Genomic DNA, 7,039 nt, shown 5'->3' on the forward strand with positions numbered 1-7,039 from the left:
TTTACCTTCAAAATGTTTATGCTTATGTCCATAATTAAAGATGGCAAATATATAACAATCCACCCTCCAAAAGAGGTGGGGGGGGGGAAGCTGTTTGATAGTACTTGCCAATTTTTTGCTGTACATAGTCCCAGTGTGACTAGTTTCAAGCTACCAACAGTTAAATAACCAGCTTGCAAAATTCTCAAAACTTAGCAGTGGGCTCTCCTGAGCCCATCCAAGCCTCCTCCAGTGCACCACTGAGTTGTATGCACAATCTGCACATTCTCACCCCCACCACTACTCCCTGGTCTCAACCACCCTCATCTCTCCCTTCACCATTGCCAAGGTGTCTGACTAGATTTCCTGTTTCAGCCTCCATGAGTCTTTGGAAATATAAATCAAATCCTCTCACTCCTCTACTTCCTTGCCCCTCATGTCTGCCTGGTCACTCACTTCTCTTTCCAATCTCTGCTCAGTTGTCACTTTGTCAAAGGCACCTTCCACCATGTATAAAATATCAATTTTGGGAGTTCCCGTCGTGGCGCAGTGGTTAACGAATCCGACTAGGAACCATGAGGTTGCGGGTTCGGTCCCTGCCCTTGCTCAGTGGGTTAAAGATCCGGCGTTGCCGTGAGCTGTGGTGTAGGTTGCAGACACGGCTCGGATCCCGCGTTGCTGTGGCTCTGGCGTAGGCCGGTGGCTACAGCTCCGATTCGACCCCTAGCCTGGGAACCTCCATATGCCGCTCCGGCCCAAGAAATAGCAACAACAACAACAACAAAAAGACAAAAGACAAAAAAATAAAATAAATAAAATAAAAATAAATAAAATATCAATTTTGGCATTTCGTCTCCTCTTAACCTGTGCAGTTTGTTTCCCGAGCACTCACTACTGTCTGACACACTACATGTAGGCAATTCTCACTTTGCATGGAAGAGCAGGGCCTTAAAATAACCTGGAAAGTGAAACTTGGAAAAGTGACCTCAATAATCAGTGGGATAATGACTGTTTTGTGACCTTCAAAAAATTGTTTAAACATCAGAGACTCTCTTACTGTCGGTTATAAATGTAGAGGGAAGTGAAAAAACAGTAAAAATTAGTATTTATTTAGTATATTATAATTTGTCACACTTGAAACATTGAGAATAAAGAGTTTATTTCTCTGCAAAGCTTATCAAAAGTAGTATGAACTGTTTTCTTTCTTCTTCTTGTACAATTTACTGTATAAGAGCCAGTATCTTATATATATGCCTTGGGGGATTATACTACTCCTTTCTAAGTTTGGGTAAGGTTCCAACATTTTACTCCCTGTACTCTCAATATTGTGAAAACTTTTTTAAAATGATTTTTACTTTTTCCATTATGGATGGTTTATAGTGTTCTGTCAATTTTCTACAACAAAGAGACCCAGTCACACATACATATTTACATTCTTTTTCTCACATTATCCTCCATCATGCTTCCATCAGAAGAACCAGATAGAGTTCCCAGTGCTATACAGCAATGTTGTGAAATCGTTACAAACTTCCTTTAACTTGAAGTATTTGCTGTTGTCACTTCCTCTGGGACATATTCACACTTTTCCTAACCATCTCCTTCCTCATTATGTGGTAAGTTTGCCTTCACCAAGCCCCTCTGGCTGCACATCTAGAATCTTTCTATCAGTGTCGGTATAACATTCCCAGAGGCAGCAATCTCTTCTACAATCCATTTACATTCAGTGTGAATGTCACTTCCAGCATCATCACTTTTTCTTTTCTCCATTGCACTTTCATCGCTGTATCCAGTTCCCTTTTGCAATCATTCATTGTTGTAAATGTCTTATGAGTTTATCACTACAAGACAGGAGATAACACAACTACATGCTTTGCTCTCTGTGCCTAAACTGAGTAACAGAGCCACAGTGACCAATTACTACAGATTTTGAAACAGGTGACATGATTGTCGACTAATTGTAAGGAGCATCTGTTACATGGTGATTTGTGGGCTGAAGGAGAACTAGCAGCAGAGTTTGTACTTTATGCAATTGTTCGTGGTAAACTGCAGTAACTGGAATTTGAATCAAGTGGTGGGGGAAGTGATGTTATTTAACTACACTAACTGAAATTCATGCATATCAGGACCATGCAAAGTGAGGACTCCCTGTATGTGTTTCTTCCTCAAATGGGATGTCAGTTCTAACAGTGAAGGGACTATCTGAGTCCTCAGTCGCCAGAACTGCGGCTGCCACATCTAAGCCATTACACTTTTTAAATGAGTAAGTGAATACTTCATTGAGGATATTAATATCTACTAGATATTGGATACCAAAATAAATTTTTTTGGAGCTCCCATTGTGGCTCAGTGGGATACCTGACTAGTATCCATGAGAATGTGGGTTCAATCCCTGGCCTCGCTCAGTGAGTTAAGGATCCGGCATTGCCATGAGCTATGGTGTAGGCCACAGACATGGCTCAGATCCCTCACTGCTGTGGCTGTGGTAGGCTGGCAGCTATAGCTCTGATTCAACCCCTAGCCTGGAGCTTCCATATGCCATGGGTGTGGCCCCATAAAGGCAAAAAAATTTTTAAATTTTAAAAATTTGAGTTCCCGTCATGGCGCAGTGGAAACAAATCTGACTAGGAACCATGAGGTTGCAGGTTTGATCCCTGGCCTTGCTCAGTGGGTCACTGATCCCATGTTGCCATGAGCTGTGGTGTAGGTCACAGATGTGGCTCGGATCCTGTGTTGCTGCTGCTGTGGTGTAGGCCAGCTGCTGTAGCTCCGATTTGACCCCTAGCTGGGAACCTCCATATGCCACAGGCGTGACCCGAAAAAAGCAAAAAAAGAAAGCTTTTAAATAATTTTTTTTCATCCATCACCTGGATTTTAAATTCTAAAGTCATTTTTCTAAAGACTACTTTTTCTTCTTTATGTTTAAACAACTTTTCAAAACTTACACATTTACAGATCATAAGAGAAAAAAAAAACAGACATAGTCTGGAGTATGTCAAAGGAGTGTAGGTACCAACTGAAGGAGCTCTCAATGCTTAAAACTGGAACAATTTGGGCAATGAAATAAAGTACTACTGGATTGTGCTATAATCTAATGTTTATGCCCCCCCAAATTCACGTTAAAATCCTAACACTCAATGTGATGGTATTAGAAGGTATAAAAAAGAGCAAAATAATGGCATTTGTAGCAACACAGATGCAACTAGATTTTCATACTCAGTGAAGTCAGTAAGGCAAATATCATCTAATATCACTTGTACATGGAATATAAAATATGGGACAAATGAACCTATCTACAAAACAGAGACAGACTCGTAAACAGAGAACAGACTTCTGGTTGCCAAGGGGGAGAGGGAGGGAGTGGAATGAACTGGGAGTTTGGGCTGAACAGATGCAAACTATTACATTTAGAATGGATAAGCAATGGTCCTACTCTACAGCACAGGGAACTATATTCAATCTCTAGGGATAGAACATGATGGAAGACTGTACCAAAAAAGAATGTGTGTGTGTGTATATATATATATATATTCATATATATACTGAGTGTGTGTGTATATATATATATATATTCATATATATACTGAGTGTGTGTGTATATATATATATATTCATATATATACTGAGTATATATATATATATATATGACCGAGTAAATATTCTGTACAGAAGAAACTGGCACAACATTGTAAATCAACTATACTTTAGTTAACAGAAAAAAAAGGAGGGGGTTCCCATCGTGGCACAGCGGAAATGAATCTGACTAGGAACCATGAGGTTTCGGGTTTGATCCCTGGCCTCCCTCACTGGGTTAAGGATCCGATGTTGCTGTAAGCTGTAATATAGGTTGCAGACACAACTTGGTTCCTGCGTTGCTGTGGCTGTGGTGTAGGCCGGCAACTGTAGCTCTGATTTGACCCCTAGCCTGGGAACCTCTGCATGCAAAACAAAAGAAACAAAACAAAACAAAAAACATGTGGCCCTGGAAGATGGATGGGTCATGAGGACTCCGCCTTCTTGAATGGGCTTACTGCCCCTAAGAGAAAAGCATCCCACGAATTGTAATAGAGGACATTCTCCAATATTCCTGACTAGTGCTCCTCAAAACTGTCATGGTCATCACAAGAAAGGAAATCTGAGAGGCTGTCACAATGAAGCAGAGCCTAAAGAGAGGTGACTAGTAAATGTAACATAGTATCCTGCATGGGATCCTGGAAAAGAAGAGAACATTAGGTAAGAACGAAGGAAGTCCGTTATGGACTGCAGGCTTGTGTCTCTCCAAAATTTGCACACTGAATTTTAATCCCCCATAGGATGATATTTGAAGGTAGGGGTCTTTGAGAGGGGATTAGGTCATGGCATTTGGCCCTCATTTTTATAAGGATCAGGGCCCTTATAGAAAGAGACTGGAGAGCCAGCTCATTCCTTCCACCATGAAAGATACAAGGAGAAATCCAGTAGTCTGCACCCTGGGTGAGGGCTCTCCCCAGAACCTGACCAGACTGTCACCCTTGATCTCAGACTTCCAGCCTCCAGAACCAGGAGAAGTAAATTTTTGTTGTTTATAAGCCATCCAGGCCATAGAGTTTTGTTATAGCTGTCTGAGCTGAGACAAAAATGAAATATAGACTTCAGCTGATAATCATGGAACAATATCAGATCATTAGGTGTTAACAAAGGTGCCACACTGATGTAAGATGCTAATAACAGGAAACTGGTATGCAGGGGTATATGGGAGCTCTCTGTATTATCTCAATTTTTCTATAAATCTAAAACTATTTTTTTAAAGTCTACTAGATAAAATTTAAGATCATATCCTCTGGCACTCTCTTAGGGAACAATGTCAGGAAATGTGTGGTGAGGAGACTTCTGTTAATATACTCACATTTTATCTCACTTAACAGGTCTGAAGTTTCCTTTTCTTCCTTCCTGTTTCTGCCAGAGCTCACTGCTAACCTAGGCACTCAGAGTTCCCAGAGGAAGCTGCTTCTCAGTCCCCCTATGACAGTCATCCTAAACTTTTCCTATAGGAAGGCTCAGGTCAGACCAAGTGGGGTCAGAGAACTCTGGGTTATCTGGATGAGGTCAGGCAGCTTTGAGGACCTAACCATGGGCAGGTTAATACATATCCTGAGCCCAAGGATTCCCAGGTGGAAGATGTTCCAAAGAGTGTGGAGGATGCTGCTATGTACTAAGCTGCAGAAAATGACCCCTACCTGTCAGCCCTCCTTATAACTACCTCAGTTGAGGAGACTCACCTTGCCCAAAGTCATGCCCAGTAAAACGCCACATCCATTGACTCATCAACATGGTGACACAAAAGCCCAGCCCTCTCACCCCAGCTCAGGACAACCCTTAAGGGAACATTCCAGCACAAGAGCACCATGGGAGGCCAGCTGAGGTTTTCACTGGGTCTCCACTGCAGCTCAGCTTCTTCTCTCCAATCCTGCTTTCTCTTCCTCCCTTCCTGATTCTAAAAGTACCCCTTGAGAGACAGCATGTTAATCTTCACCTCAGGGGGGCACAGTCTTTAAGGCATTAGCTGCTGTGGCCGCCTTTGCCTGGCAAAGCAATAAAGCTATCTGTTTCTCCTTCACCCAAAACTCTGTCTCTGCATTTTTATTCAGCACCAGTGGACAGAGGCCAAGTTTCAGCAAGAAATGTGCTTCTAAAAAGTTTCATCCTAAAGATTATGACTCTAGAAAAGAAAAAAGAAAAACCAGACAGACTGGGGCAAAATGAGATCACTGTAACTGGATATCAAAGACTCTAAATATGATTTGAAGGATCGTCTGTCTCATTTACAGTGCTAAACAGCATTATAAGAATCCCTGGGCCACACTATACTCTAAAAGTAGCAGCATATTCCTCCAAAATTTTATGCTGTGGAATTTGAAAGCCAGTAAGTACCAAGACTTTATTCTTCAGAAGCTGTTGAAGTGCACAGCAGGGAAAGTTCTGGGGCTTATCAGCTGCAGCCCATGTGGAAGCAGAAGCAGATGGCTTCAATCAACACATAGAGTCAAAATGCTGATCTCACCAACCTAGAAAAAAAAATTTACCTACAAGAATTTACCTTGGAGGGGGATTAAGATGATGGAATAGGAAGACTCAACTTCTCTCCTAAAAACAACAAAATTTACAACCAAATGCTGAGCAATCTTCAACCAAATGGACCGGAAACCTTCAAAAAGATATCCTACCCCAAAAGACAAAGAGGAAGCCACATCAAGAGTTAGGAGGGTTGATTACGTGATATAAGCAACCCCATACCTCCCGGGTGGGAAGCCCCACAGACTGGAAAGTAACTGATTCACAGAGACTCACCTACAGGAGTGAGAGTTCTGAGCCCCACATAAAACTCCCACTTGTGGGGATCTGGCACTGGAAGGAAGAGCCCCTGGAGCATCTGGCATTGAAGGCCAGTGGGACTCGTGTGCAGGAACTCCTGGGAGAAATGGAGACCCCATTCTTAACAGGCACCACAGACTTTCATGTGCACTGGGTCCCAGGGCAAAGCAAAGTCTCCATAGGAATCTGGGTCAAACCTGACTGCAGTTCTTGGAGGACATCCTGGGAAAACAGGGGTGAATGTGGCTTGTTGTGCAGGAAGGACATTGGAAGCAAAGCTCTTGGTGGCAGATTGGGAACATTCAGTAGCATGCCTTTCTCTGGAGGTGGCAATTTTGGGAAAAGCTGGCCCCACCCATGAGTACTGAGAAGCCCCAGGGCAAAAAACAATCCAGGTGGAATCACAGCCCTGCCCATCATTAAACAGGCTGCCTAAAGACGCCCCAGGCACACAGCCACCTCTAATCTCACCCAGAGACAAAGTCCCACACCAGAGGGATAGGAATCAGCTCCACCTACCAGTGGGCAGGCATCAGTCCCTCCCATCAGGAAGCGTACAGCAAGTGCCCCCTGCCCCCCCGCCCCAAACCAACATCAGCCACAAGGGGGGCAGACATCAGAAGTAAGAGAGGCTACAATTCTGTTATCTGTAAAAAGATCACCACACCAAAAACTTATAAAAATGAAAAGACGGAGAACTATAACTCAGATG

This window comes from Sus scrofa, chromosome 17 (assembly GCF_000003025.6).
Source record: "Sus scrofa isolate TJ Tabasco breed Duroc chromosome 17, Sscrofa11.1, whole genome shotgun sequence".
Taxonomy (NCBI): Eukaryota; Metazoa; Chordata; class Mammalia; order Artiodactyla; family Suidae; genus Sus; species Sus scrofa.